Genomic DNA, 15,666 nt, shown 5'->3' with positions numbered 1-15,666 from the left:
ATCCCCAAACTCACAGCTCCCTGAAAAATTAGATAAAGGCCTGACACACATTCCTAAGTTGTTTTTATAGGAAGCAGAGCCCTCCGGGTGAAAACTGCTAACCACAAGAATGTAGACCCCAAGCTGGTTGAAATCAGAAAATTGATGATGCTTGAAACTTCACCTTGTGGCCAATCGATCCAAGAATTTTCCATGAGCTGATTACACCCTGATCCTTGGACACTATAACACTCACTTCCCCCTCCAGGATGGGTCACACAGTCTTAAGGGTGTTAGTCAACTGTGGCCCCCTTTGCCTGGCAAAGCAATAAAATCTACTCTTCTGTCTCACCTGAAACTCTGACTCTGCGTTTCTATTTGGCACTGGTGAATAGAGGCTGAATTTCAGCAACAGGAAGAGGGGACTGATTCGTTTTCCTAGTAGTGGTGGTGGTGTTACTGTTACATGTGGAAGTTCCTACTGCTCACCACACAACAGGCCAATAAATTGAGAGATGAGGTGTTGGGGCAAGGAACAGGGACTTTATTTGGAAAGCCAACAGACCAGAAGATGGTGGACTAGTTTCCCAAAGAACCATCTTATCTGAGTTAGAATTCAGGGTTCTTTTATACTAAAGGGGGATGGGAGTGTGGCTGGTGATTGCAAACTCCTTAGTGCCGACCAGACCCCGAGAGGGAGGTAAAAGCTTTTGTTCTTGTAGCTGTCTATGTAGGTCTGGTCACAGTGTTCCCATAAATCTCCAAAGAGACAAATGTTGTTCTCTGTTCTATAAATTTTTATCTCTGTGAATGGAATATCATCATACTTTAAAGGTCAGAGCCTTAAGAATGGGCTATCCTGTGTACTTCAGATTACAGGAAGCATTCTTTTATAGATGGTGCAGAGCCAGCATGACTAAGCACAGGCTGTAGAACACAAGGGTTAGAGCTAAAGGAATAGAGCCCACCAGGAGTCAGATTTTGTGGAGTCCCATACTAAGGTCACAGGTGCAAGGCCTTGTACCAAGATGCAGAGCCCACAGATGCAGAGCCCAGAACCAAAGTCATCTTCAGAACTGACTGAACCCCACTGTAACCAATGCCAAAATCCTCCCTGACCATCACCAGTAGGTTTCCTGACCCCAAATTAGATAAAAATACCCACCATGGTATTCATCCCATAGCGCCCTAACCAACTTTCTAATGCCACCCTTCTAGCTTCCCTGGGCTTCCTTGGTGGCTCAGATGGTAAAGAATCTGCTTGCAATGCAGGAGACCCAGATTTGATCCCTGGGTGGGGAAGATCCCCTGGAGAAGGGCATGGCTACCCACTCCAGTATTCTTGCCTAGGAAATTCCATGGACAGAAGAGCCTGGCGGGCTATAGTTCGTGGGGTCACAAAGAGTTGCACATGACTGAGCAACTAACATGGGCTTCCCAGGTGGTACTAGTGGTAAAGAACCCAACTGCGGATGCAGGATATGTAAGAGATGGGAGCGTGATCCCTGGGTCAGGAAGATCCCCTGGAGGAGGGCATGGCAACCCACTGCAGTATCCTTGCCTGGAGAATCCTAAGGACAGAGGAGCCTGGCAGGCTACAGTCCATGGGGTCACAAAGACTCAGTCATGATTGAAGGGACTTACCACACATGCACATAACCCATGGGTCAGGTTTCCTTGCCTCCACTGCATTTGCAGTGCTTTCATTATCTCTGCTTCTTGCTCTTAATAAACTCACTCCCTTCTCAAATACTGCATCTGGAAATTCTTTTCCAACTCGTGCTCAGAATACAACAACAGATTTGTCATCTGTTGTTCCCTTCTTGGGAAAGGGACACAATCAAGTGAAAGCCCAGGAGAAAGAAGAATTTATTACTTGCAGCATCTCCCAGTAAGAAGAACACTGGAACACTGGGGATTTTTCCCAAAGTAGTGTGTCCCTGAACTGCAATATTATGGACGTTTTAATCTAAGGGTGCATGCATGTTCATGAAGGGACTTGAGCTGAAGTTCATTCAGCGTAGAATTAGGGCAGAGGTTGCCAGAGACCAGGCTTTAGTTGATAGAAGTCATGAGGGTCAGAAAATATCAACATCGGGACTTCCCAATGTTGGGAATAGTTAAGACCATTATTAGTTAAGATGGGTTAAGTTAAGACTTAAGAAGACTTAAGACAAAGTTAAGATTCCACACTGCCAAGGCAGGGGGTATGGGTTCAATCCCTGTTTGGGATCACATGCTAAGATCACATGCCCTACAGCATGGCCACACACACAAAAGGCACCATCATCATTTCTTAGATTCCAACCAGTCTGGGCTCTCATCTTCCACCTGGGTGGAGGCCTTAGTTCTTACAGAACTATAAGAAATGTATCAAAGTGTAATATTTATCCCTTAAGAAGGAACTGGGACTGTGCCTTATCACTGAACTATTGTTTCTTGTCTGCTGTTCCTTTGTTTCTGCATTTACTTCTCCTAAGATCATTAATCACGGAAACCTGTTGAAGGGTAAGCATTGTGGCTAGGCTTGGACCACAAAATGGTTTCGGCCAAAGATGGTGTCTCTTATGTCAAGAAGAACATGCTTGGCTGTCTTTTCTGGGACTGCCCCCCTCCTTATCTGCTTAAAATAATAATTGTGAGAGTCCTCGTGGGGAGGTGATGTGGCTTGTTCTCTGTTGGGGTATCCCCAGTTCCTGCCTGGTAAACAGAGGTCAGCTTCTGGCTAGATTTCTATTTACTTGAGACAGCAGCCTTTTCAGAGGATATGGGGGCAATTGGCTTACTTCACTTATCCTCACTTTCTGTTTTCTCTTGAATTTTCTTTCCACTGCCTCTGCTATTTACAATGACACGATAATCATAATAGCTACTGTCTTTGAGCACCTGCTGTGTGTCTAGCTCTGTGCTAGACAGCTTCCACCTCTTAACAACTGTCTTAGAAGGTAGGTCCCTGAGAAGTTAAAGTAATTTTCCACAGTCATAGAGCAAATAAGAGGTTGGAAAGAATCTTGATCTGCCTAGCCCAGGAATGCTTGTTGTCAGTCTCAGTAGCAGAGGAGGCACAAGGATTGGGAAGTACCTGCAATGTCATTAGACTGTAACAAGGAACCAGTACCGTGAATGGGGGTGTGGAGAATGCCCCCCAAGTTCCACTTCAAGTTGGATCACCTATTCACAGAGCTGTAATGTACACCTAGAAGTAGCTGCTCTTTCCCAATAGTCTCAATGCCTTTCTTATCCCTTTATAGTTGCAAAAGAATCTGATCATTTAGTTAAATTGGACTGTTTTTCCTTTCAGGTCTTTGTGGTCGAATTTAAAACTACAATTTAGCTGCATTTATTATTTCCAGAAGGCGTCATAGAGAATGGCTATAGGCACTCAGGTGTGAAACAAGCAGGCAGAAGAGTCAGGGCTTGGAAGGAATGCCGGAGTTCAGTGAAGTGGATGATACCTCCAGGAACACATCTGCCAAAAGGGAGGGCCAGCCCCAGTCTCTCCTGGGAAATGGAATTAAAAAGCCTTTTTCACATGAAAGATTATCTGAACAGTTTCCGAAATCATCTTCTGTTTAATCAGGGCATCCACATTAAGAAAAGTAAGAAGATACCCTTGCAGCGTCTGGTTTGTCTATAAACTCTAAAGACAGATGCTTCTTCACACAAGTGAAATGAATTTAACAAAAAATTAAAAATTGGACAAGCATATGAATGTGATGGTGAATTCAGGCTAGTGACCCTTCATAAATTTCAGTCTTTCTCTCCTTCCAAACTTGGAAGGAGTAGAGAACTAAAGATGATATTTGCCTCCAAGTTGGCCAAATATGAGGTGGGAGGGCAAAACCAACAGAGATGCATTATTCATGGCAGCCTCATGGCTGGTCCTGGGCAGGGAAGCCTCTCTGCTCCCAAATGCCTTTCTGGACCTCCCGCAGGAGGGTCTGACCCTTAGCAGCTTCTGTAGGTCTGGCCGCACAGTTCTGTCCTGCTCCCTATAACTCAGAAAGCATTAAGCATTGAAAAGCGAGATTGTGGGAAAGGGGTCCCTTTACTCTAGAGGCAGAAAGATGAAATGAGTTCTCTGCCTATTTTAACACAGCTATCGGTGGGAACATAAATGTTTTGCCCCACGAGCCCACAAGTGCTCACTTTGACCACTGCAAAAATCACTGACAGAAAAGAAATAACATCCCCAGGTCAACAATTCTGCCCGAACAGTGCTGTGTGTGTCTGTTGCTAAAAGTGAGCAATTAAGACCAACAGCCTGACTGTAATTGTGGCAGAACACAGCAGAGGGGTCTGAAGCACCGATTCTTGAGACTTCAGCCATGGGCCCCCACTGCCTCCTGCTCATCGCGGTTTGAGTGGCTCCATCTGCAGAGTGCTCTGAACTACCCACATGGTTCACGCATATCACTGAGGTGCAGCCCTGGGCCAGCAGCGTGGGCAGCCCCTGGGAGCTGAAATGTAGAGTCTCAAGCCCAGCCCCAGACCTGCTGAATTTAACCTGCGTCTTAACAAGATCCCACATATCTATGTGCCCACTGACATTTTAGTCAAGGCCTTATATTCTTACTCATCTTTGCAAACAAACACACTCTTGGCTCCCCAAGACTGGGTCATAGAATGTGACCCTCAGCAGGTTTGAGAATGTTTTATCTCCTTTCATCCCCTATTTGGTGTCTGTACCATATAGGAGCCATATAAACATATATCACACATATAAACACATATAAACATTTGCTTATTGAGGACAGTTTCAAGGCTCTGCCTCTGACTCAAACTAACCAGACACAGAAGGTACTCGGGAGTAGGGTTGCAGATTTAGTCAATAAAAACCCAAAATGCCCAGTTCAATCTGCATTTCAGATTACCAATGAATGGCTTTTTTTGGTACAAGTATGTCCCAACTGTTGCCCGAGTCCTGTGTGTTATCTACTCAGGAGTCAAAGTCCCCGGCTGCCCTGTCCACCTCCCCACTCTGTCTGCCTGTTTTGTGTCTGAGACCCTCTCGTGCTCCCGGGGAGGCGGCCTTGGTACAAGTTTCAAACCCCAGTTCATGATCTGCTTCCTTTCTTCCATGAGGGTGAGAGGCATGTGGAGACTCTAGCACAGACTTCAGCATCAGAAAGATCAGGCATGTGGCTCTGCCAGCTGGATGATAAGCACATTTTATCTTTCTGAGCCTCCGTCTCCTTAGCTGTAGAATGAGGACCTTGGTCCTCTCAGTGCCATGGAGATAGATAGTGCCTGGAACAGAGTGTCTCCGCCACCCCATCTCCCTGGCAGCCTTAGTGTCTCTTGATAACTGTTGTCCTTGGGTCCATACCCTTCTCCAGTATCAACTCCAGAGAACAGGATGTGAACAGCACTTACGATACAAACCAATGCCACCTCCACGTAGCATCTGCTGCTGGTCTGCCTTCAGTTCTGATTTAGGCAGTTCCTAAGTTGCAAATTTAGGTTGAGATTCTTCTTCTGTTTGTTTTTATTTTTTTTTTTTAGGTTGAGATTCTTTATTCAAGTTGCTTCCCAGGTAAAATGTTAAGGACATAGTTGTAATTTTTGCAACTATGGCAACCTTTTGTTTAAGAAGAAATCGTATTTAACTACCACCAATCAATAAGTTTTCATATCAGTGGCCTAAACTGCATTTCTAACTAACACATGTTTGGAGTAATCCACACATTCCACAAGAAGCGTGTCCTTTTCTCCCTCTTCTATTTCCACCTGCTTTTTCTGGTACCACTAGAGGTCAGCAGAGACAAGAAGGCCCCTTCTATTGAGATGGGCAACTTGGTGAGAGGAAATTGAACTTTTCTGCAGTATTTTTTCCCAAATAGATGTATATATATTTAATCTTTATTTTTACTAGGCATATTATACAAGTTGTATATATATTTCATAATATATGAATAATCAAAAAGGTAAAGAATACCTAGTTTTATGAAGTGTGTTGCTTTTGCAGTTTAATTTGATTTTAAAGTCAAATCAGTAGCAAGCCCAGTCCCTGACCTTAATGTGGCAGATGTAGCTTATGGGTCTGGGTTCCAATTAAGGAAACAATTTTTCAAGATAATAAGGAAGAAGAGCTTGGATTAAAATATTAAATCTACTTGCTTTTCCTTAGTTAAGATTTTGACTTTGGTTTTTGGTTGCCCAATTTCTCTTAACACAGACATTTTGACCTATAGGTTTGCATTCCACTCTGGGTCGGCTTGTTCCATTTACGCTTGTAGGCCTCTTTTACCCTCTGTGACCTCTATCATCCTCTGCACAGTTCCAAGCACTTTGTCCCAAGGAGGGAGGGGTGTCCTGCCAGGGGTCCAAGCCTGGCGTGGTTCTTCTCAACCTAATACCATTGGTATCTGGCTTTAACAGAGACACCAGTTTGATGATTGGAGAGATTCAAATTGTTTATTTCCACAGTAGAGCCATGTAGCAGAAGGGAGAGATATTGAAATAGACGTTCTTTCTAGACTACTTTATTGAAATGAATTTGGAATTTCTAGCCCCTGTTGTAAAATGAAAAAATTGGTTGCTCTTTACATACTGGGCAGAAGTCAGCAGACTGGACGGTTGTTTGCTTTGCCTTGGCCCGTGTCTCTAAGCGGGAGAAGTCCTCCTCCTGGGAATGTCACAGCTTTCCTTCTCCAATGACTGGACAGAAAGACACAGTCTTGGCTCCCCATTCCTGAGTCAGCTAAAAAAGAATCTCTGCTCAAGGAGGCCCAGCAATTGCTGCTTTTATAAAGTCCTTGGGGAATTCTTTCACAACGCTCTATTTTATTTAGATAATAGCAAGAAAATCCATCTTCGAGGCGTGAGGGCACATCGACCCTAAGATGCGAAGAGAAGAGCGCCCCATCGCGCGGGGAGCAGGGTGGGGCGGAGAGATAGAGAGAGAGAAGAGGGCTTTGGTTCCTCTTTTTATATGTTTCTCTGTCCCTGGGCCTGTCTTATGTAAATTGGGCCAGCCAGGAATGTTGTTTGTTTTACCTGAGGTTCTCACTCCGGTCCTAGGACCTTCCTTTGTTCTATTTTCGCGGGCTTTTCCCTTCCAGGTCTTTTAGCCACCGCCATTCTGGACTCCTTTTCCCTATTCCAACTACCTAACATTCCCCCCTCAAGAGATGGGAGGCCCAATTCTTTGGGAATAGGGGCGTCGAGGTCTCTCTGGCTACTTCCTGCTGAACTGGGACCGCGAGGGGCATTGGGCCTCTCCCTCTTGCTAGTCTCAGGCCTCAGAGTCCTCGTAGCGGTGTCCACCTAAGGGTGAGTGATATTTTCCGTGGTCGGCTGTAGTTTTATATCTTTGTTCAACTGGCGCTGCATGTTGCAGCTTGACCTGGGCAGAGACAAGACAGGTTAGACAATTGACAGTACATGGGACAATCATAAGCAGCATCAGTACGGCATGACAAGGATAGTAGGGGCATTAGCCAATTTCAAATTTACATCGCCAGGATGGCTCAAGTCTCTCCTTGTTTAGAGATTAGAAGATCTATCTCCTGTCTGTTTTGGAATACAATCAGGCAGCTGGAGTGAGCACTGCTCCAAGGAATGCCCTGAGGGTGGACTTGCCTTCAATTGCATTTCTGATAACCTCGGCTTTGCCTTGGCTCTGCTCCTCTTTTCGTGAAATTCACCTGGAAAGTCTCTCCCAGCATTTCAAACACCCCCACCCCATCACCCTCTCTCCAGCACTACCGCCTGAGCCCTGGAGGCAGAGACTTTTGCTGTTAGGGCGCTACATGTACATATAGCTCCTCTCTGTCCACATAAAATGGCAGACATCCGATGATGGTGATGATGGACAATTTTGAGTAATTATATGCCAAGCATTTTACACATATTATCTTATTGAAACCTCGCAGTAATCTTACTGATGAAGAATTAAGTTCAGAGATGTTAAGCCACTTTCCAAGTTTCCTTAGTGATTGAAACGGTTTTTTGCCTAGAACTCAAAGCCCCACACTTCTTCATGTACAGTTACCATAACTGGTGAGCTACAAGGACATGAAATAAGCTAATACAAGGCAATGCAAAACCAAGCTAAAGCCTGCGCCCAGGATTGGGTGGGAATGGGGCCCATGCTAATGTGCATTCTGCCCAGCACTAACGCACTCAGTATATGGTGTGCTGTCCTGAAAAGCTGTGCCAGGCTCCATGACACAGGGCAATGCTGGACTGTGCAGATCTGTGCCAAGGTAAAGTGAGTGCTGCTTCTGTTAACAGAGGGGAGTTTGGGGACGACTCCTGCCTTGGGCCTCAGTTCTTGGTAAGGATGCAAAGAAGAATCTAAGGTCTTACCTACTGCAAGAAAGTTTACTGACAATACTGAAAGAAAGAACAGAGAGAGAGAAAAGTGGGCCACACCAAGAGAGACAATGGTCCTGCAAGGCTAAGGTATAGAGTTTTTAAGGCAAGGTCATTTGCATAATCCAGGGAGACATTGATCAACAGTCTTGATTGATAGTTGCAGGTTATAAAGCAAGGTGCTCTACTGTGCATGTCCTGCCCATAATTCAGTCTGTTATAATTAGATGTATGTGTTCATGGAATATCTATGAGCAGCTAATGAGTCCAATGGCCACCAAAGGTTACTTTAGTACATGATAATGTGAGGTGTGTGTGTGTATAGGAGTAGGGAAATTTCTGCCCGTTGGCTGGTGGGGGATTTTTCTGGCCCCTTGACTATTTTGGAGTACTGTGGAGTGGGGGGCATGTTAGAGGGTGGGGCTGGTAAATTGCTTGGTGGGGTTAGGCAGCACTGGACGTTTAGCTGAAGGGACCATCTCTCCTTGCTCTCCTCACTAAAATCACATACATACTGACCTCCCCCCTTACCTCTTCAGAGCAGTTTGTCAGAACTCTGATAGACTGTCTCCTGGGCTATGGTTTCCATTTTGCCCCAGATAAAACTTAACTCACAGTTCTCACATTGTGCATTTTTTTCACTTGATGCATCTCCCCTTCTTCTCTTCTTCTGTTTGTAGAGGAAGTTCCCTTTTGCTTCATGTCTGTTCTCCTGATTTTAATTAATTTATAAAGAAATGGTAGTATACTAAAATTCCAGGACATTCTAAAGGAAAATTAATTTACCCACAATCTTGTACCCCAACACATATGAGTTTTCTTGTTCTGTCCCTTTGTGTCTTTGCTTCTGTATGTGTATTTGTAACCATAGTGTAGAAATAATTGAGTATTCTGATTCTTTTTAATAATTGCCTGTCTAAAATATTTTATCACCTTTTTCTAAATGTCAAACACAGTATAGGCTTAACGCATAACATGCTTGAAAAAGTGGCTAAATGTGGTCACATACACACCCTGATTTCACAACCCAAAGATAAACATTGTTAATCAACAACATGTATATGCTTTCAGATATCCTTGCACCCCTCCTATAATCTAATGGGGTTAAAGTTTTGGCATTTAGGAAGCAATGTGATAGGAGCAGAAATGTAATGATTAAGACATACATATCATGCTTTTTTACTGCTCTGACCTAAGCACTTTGCACATCATTCTCACAACAGACTTAGGTCTTGCATTCCCATTTAACAGATGGGGAAATTGAATTACAGAAAAAGAAGGTAATTCACCCCAAGCCACACAGCATCAAGTGCCACAGTGAGTTTACCCAGGTAGCCTGTCTCCAAAGGCTGAGCCTATAAACCACCACCATGACCAGAAGCCAAGCGCTTACCCAACCCTGGTCTGTGTGACTGTGTCAGAGAAAGCTTCCAGCAGGCAGTGACACTTCGGTGGGCCTCAGTAGTGAGGAGGAGGGTAGCCAGGAAAAGGGGGCAGAAGGAAGACAGAGTTAAAGAGAGACTTCTAAGACCCAAGAGCCCATGCAAAAGCAGGAGGGCAAAGAGAGCAGAAGAAAAGTGTTAAAGTGAGAGTGTAGGGGTGAGGGAGGAAGAGTGGCTGAGATGAGGCTGGACAACAGTGGGAGGCTCTGGGGAGGGGCTTTCTAAACTCTGTGCAAGAGTCTGATCTTTACCCATCACCCTTGTGTTCCCCCACTGCTGCTAAACAACTTTGTGAGCCCCGGGCATAGCCCAGACACATAAAGAGCCCAAGAGGAAAGCACAGGGTGTCAGAGGGCATCTCCAGGCCAGCCCCCAGCCTGCCCTTGCCCCAAATCCTTGGGTGTGCCCCGAGATGCAGCAGCTCAGGCAATTAATGGGCCGAGTCCCTGCCCCTCAGGCTGCAGAACAGGTTTGGGCCTGCTCACATTCTCCTTCCAACTTGGCCTCCAGGCTGGTCACAGACATCTCAGCAGCCAGAAGAGGCTCAGGGAAGGGTTTTAAGCCAGAAAGTGATAGGATTAAATCTGCTTCTTAGAAAGATCCCCTTGGCTGCAGCAATGATGATAGAATGAAGGACCATAGGACACAAGCCTAGACAGTGTATGAAGCCAAGCAGGACCCTTTGGGACCCTCTCAGGTATATGATCGCACTTCACCCCCTGTCGCTTCAGCTCCTTGCAGTAAAAGACTTTGCTTTAGTCCCTTAGGCCTCTTTGGAGTTCTCAGAAAGTCAGCCTCAAGGATTGATCTCTGAAAACATGTAGCAACAAAGAGTTGTAGTTGGGCCAGGAGAACTGGTAATAAATTGAAACAATAGATCAGCCATAGAGCAGAGTCACAGAACCTCTAGTTCCACCCAGAAGGACACAGATAACAAAATCTGATGCACATTCTTGAATTGTTTTTACAGAAACCTGACTCCCACCAAAAAGAAACTGCTGACCACAAGCACATCAGACCAATTGGGAGCAGAAGGTTGATGATATTGACTCCTGAAATATCACCCTGTTATCTCACCACCAGTCAGTACAGAGGAATGACTATTAGTTGATCAGGCACCCTGTTACCCATATCCCTACTATTGCCTTTAATAACTCTCCCCTGAAAGATCTCAGGGAGTTAGGGTCTTTGAGCATGAGCTGCCTTTTCTCCTTACTTGGTATCTTCAGTAAACACTATATTTTCTGGCATCCACTGACCACCTCCTTGTTGTGCTCCCCCAGCCCCCCAGAGTTCAGTCTCAGGCAGTTTCCACAGGGTTCAATTTTGTTCTTTTCTAATTTTGGTTAATTCTTCCTACATAATTTCACCAGTGTGAAAGATGAGACAGACCATGATGGCAGTTAAGGAGGCAATGAAAACGAGACCCAACGGAAGAGAGTTGTGTTCAGCCTTGCTTTTCAGGTGTTTAGTTTGGTTTTGATTTTGAAACATCTGCTGGTGTTGAGACTCTCCATTAGAGAACCAGGAAAAGGGAATTATCCTTCTTGGTTCCCCAAGATGGATCCAAGGATGAGAAGGGCATAACAGGAGAGTAGTGCTCAGATTCAGCCTCCTACCTGGACCCTTCCTGTGGGATGGAGACGCCAGGAGAAGGAGAGAAGATGGGGGGAACGGGGAATGGCCACCTTCCTGCTATGTCCAGTGGATTTAGAAGAAAGCTCCTTGTATCCTCCCCAAGGTTATGTATTTGTGACTGTTGACATGCTCAATAGCACAAGAATTGAGGTTGTTAGCAGAACCTAGAAGAAAGCAAGACTTGAAAATAAAGCTCTTTTTTAACAACAACAAACCCAAAACAAAACAAAGAAATAAACAAAATGACTGTACTTCACAGATGGTTCAGTGTTAAAGAATCCTGGCAATGCAGGAGATGTGGGTTCAATCCCTGGGTTGGGAAGATCCCCAGGAGAAGGAAATGGCAACCCACTCCAGTATTCTTGCGTGGAGAATCCCATGGACAGAGAAGCCTGGCAGGCTACAGTCCATGGGGCCCCAAAAGGGTCAGACACAACTTAGCAACTAAACAACAAGAAAAACAGCCACAACCTAGAGTTGGCTTTATTGTGCACAGGGCAAGCAGATCCAAATCCAGGTTGGGTAACATATTACAGGATGCTGTGGAAATTGTGCAAGAGATGATGATAGCCTGCATGGGAGATAGGGAGGTGCAGAGAGAAGAGAGGGACGGTGAGAGTCAGGGGGAAATGGTGAGATCTGAAGAGAGGAAGCAGGGTCAAGGAAGACAGGAAGCTTCCAGCAGCAGTGTGGATCAACAACATCAGTCTCAGATTTGGAACCTGATTTCTGCTTGGGCTTTGGTTAGGGTCTGAGTTACTAGAAGGACAGCCAGGTGGACATGTCCAGAAAGCAGATGTACTCAGGCCACACGCCCAAGAGACAGAGCCAGGCAGATTTCCTCCTGGACACCTGCCCGTGGTGTGAGGTTGCTGATTTCCCCCAAACCCTAGGTTGCTCCCGAGCAAGTTGCCAGCCCTGGGTCTGTCTTGGGGAGTAGCGGGTGGGATGACGTCTGAAGGACAGAGAATGTGAGTTGTGTTTCCTGTGCATGGGTTGGAAAATAATTTCCAGACATGAGGCAGAATGAGAGGAGAATAGAGTTTATTCGAGTGGGAGACGCTGTTAGAACAGTGGGCTCAAGGGAGAGCTGACACTTTCATGGGCTAGTCACTGCAGACATTGACTGCATCCATGAAATTAAAAGACACTAGCTCCTTGGGAGGAAAGCTGTGACAAACCTAGACACCGTATTAAAAAGCAGAGACATCACTTTGCTGACAAAGGTTCGTATATTCAAAGCCGTGGTTTTTCCAATAGTCAAGTATGGATGTGAGAGTTGGACCATAAAGAAGGCTGTAAGTGGGTGAGTGTTAGTTGCTCAGTTCTGTCCAACTCTTTGTAATTCTATGGACTGCAGCTGCCAGGCTCCTCTGTTCATGGAATTCTCCAGGCAAGAATACTGGTGCAGGCAGCCATTCCCTTCTGCAGGGGATCCTCCTGACCCAGACCTGGATAGAACCCAGGTCTCCTACATTGCAAGCAGATTCTTTACCATCTGAGCTACCAGGGAAGCCAGCCAGCAGGGAAGCCAAGGAAGACTGAACACCAAAGAACTGATGTTTTCCAATTGTGGTGCTGGAGAAGACTCTTGAGAGTCTCTTGGACTGCAAGGAGATCACACCAGTCAATCCTAAAGGAGATCAACCCTGAATATTCATCAGAAGGACTGTTGCTGAATCCTAAGCTTCAATACTTTGGCCACATGGTGGGAAAAGCCAACTCATTGGAAAAGACGCTGATGCTGGGAAAGACTGAAGGCAAAAGGAGAGAGGGCAGCAGAGAATGCGATGGTAGGTAGCATAACCAACTTAATGGACAGGAATTTGAGCAAACTTCGAGACACAGTGAAGGACAGAGAAGACTGGCATGCTGCAGTCCATGGGCTCGAAGAGTTGGACATGACTTAGGGACTGAACAAAAACAGCAGCCAATTTTTATAACTTCAAGACAAAGAAAATTCCTGGTGGAAGGGTGGCATTAAGTGATTGGTTAGGTGCTATAGGGAAGGTATATTTTTGCCTAAAATGCAGTCGGGGAGCTGGCCAGTTTGGATCAGGGAGGCTCATGGTAATGGTGGGTATGGGGCTCCATCAGTTCTGGAAATGACCTTGGTGCAGGGCTCCATATCTGTAGCCTTGGTACAAGGCTTTACCCCTGTGACTTTGGTATAGGGCTCCACAAGTTGCTTGCCTTGGGGCTGGTTCTGGGGATGGGAGGTGACACGAACCTGCTTCATCCCCTGAGTGACACAGATCTGTGCTCTAGTTCACCTTTGCTTCCTTCCTGGCCAATTGTTCCACCTGATGGCACTTAGCTCCTCACCTTAGTGCTACCCAGGGAGAGCTGGGTGCCCCTCTGGGCCTCCCCCAGAGCCTAGTAAGTCTCTAACAATCCTGAAAGCCACTGGCCTCTCTCGCTATCTGTGAGCTCCTGGTATGGGCATGGCCCTGCTGCACTCCCTGGGCTGTGCCGTGAACAGTCGTGTGGTCATGTGAGATTTAACGTCAGAGGAGACTGGGTAAAGGGTGTTTGGAAACTCTGTACCACTTCTGCAATTTTTCTGTAATGTAAGTAACTTCCCCAAAGCTTAAAAGAAACATATTAGATTATGTGTTGATTAAATAAAAATGAAACCTGCAGTTTGCATCAAACTATTGCTAACAATTGTTGAAGCAAAGTGATGGGTATGTCAAGGCTCCTTATAACTCTTTTCTACATTTATATATGTTAGAAATTTTCCGTTAGGAAAAGATAAATGATTGGAATTCCCTGGTGCTCCAGTGGTTAGCATTCCGAGCTCTCACTGCTAAGGGCCCAGGTTTAATATCTGTTCAGAGAACTAAAATTCCATAAGCTGCGAGGCAAGGCCACGAAAAGAAAAAGACGAATTTTATGTATATTGATGAAGTCCCTTTCACGTGCCAGGCACTGTAGTCAACTGTGAGCCCTTGGCAGTCTTGTCCTCAAGGAGTTCACAGTTCACAGGGGGAAAGCAAATATTAAACACGTAAGGTTGAAATCGTGATATGTTAATAATTACTTTAAATTATATAACCTATAAAAATATAGAACCACTATGCTGTATACCTGAAACTAATATGACATTGTAAATCAACTATAGCGAGATGTTTAAAAAAACTTCAGAAACAAACAAACAAAAAAATTAATATGTCAGAGGACACACAGGAATTGAGCGTTCCAAGCAGAAGAAACTGTATGTGCAAAGGCCCTGGGGCTAGAGAGAAAAGCCCAGGTGCAGTTAAGAAGAGAATGGTATGAAAATGACCCAGGTGATGCAGTTGAGCCCTCCCACCCAGAGCAAGGGCAAACCGGAAAGATTATTTGGGGGTGTATACAACTGGGGTTGCAATACCATTCCTCATGTAGTTCTTTTTACCACCTTAGATTGCTATCTCCCTATTTTCTCTACCATATCCTCATTTCTGCCACCACCCTCTTATGATACACTCTCCCTCTCCCTCCAAGATTCTTCCATCTGCCATAAACTTGACATCCCATTTCATGAAAGCGTGGTCCCCACCGGTCTGCTGGTCAGCCAAATAAATCTGGAATCTCTGTGTGTGTATTTATGGATCACCTTGAAACGGAACATTGTTGATTTATCATTTTCTTTGTGGCGTGTATGGAATGTTCTACCAGACTGGTCAACTGTGTGGGGCTATTCCCTGTTGGACCCACCCCACCCCCCCCGAAGCGGGGACTGGTTGTTAAGTTATTAAAGCATCTAGCATACACCCAAGGACTGGCATGGAGGAGCTGAGCAGAGAGGCAGTAGGACTTTTATCAGGTTGGTACTGACCTTATCATCTTCATATAGTTTCTCATTTCTATTTCAGGAGGAAAATATATTTCAATGTGTTATTTTATGTGGGTACCTGGCATTATTGCCTTTTCTTGGTGTGCTAAGGAGATGATTCAAGTGTTGTTTATTAGTTCCTCAAGGACGTGTCTTTAGAGGAAAACAATAATCAAGAATTTAGAAAGTGAGGGCAAAGAATTAGATGATTTGGGGAGAATAAGAATGTTACTAAGAACAATTTGAAAATGCAACCATGTCCATGCTGGGAGGGATCTGTGAGCTTATGTTCGAGTTGCTTTCTCTAGACTAGATGGTGTATCAGTGTGATTCATATGGAAATCACACAATTATGCTGGACTAGAATTTGGCAGAAATCACACATTTGGGGAATCCCACTTGAGTGATGAGGAGAAAATATATGTGAGTGGTTGCATGGCATTTGTACTGGCAGCTCCTGTTGGGAAG

This window comes from Muntiacus reevesi, chromosome 20, assembly GCF_963930625.1.
Source record: "Muntiacus reevesi chromosome 20, mMunRee1.1, whole genome shotgun sequence".
NCBI lineage: Eukaryota > Metazoa > Chordata > Mammalia > Artiodactyla > Cervidae > Muntiacus > Muntiacus reevesi.
Note: the sequence above shows the minus strand (reverse complement) of the source record.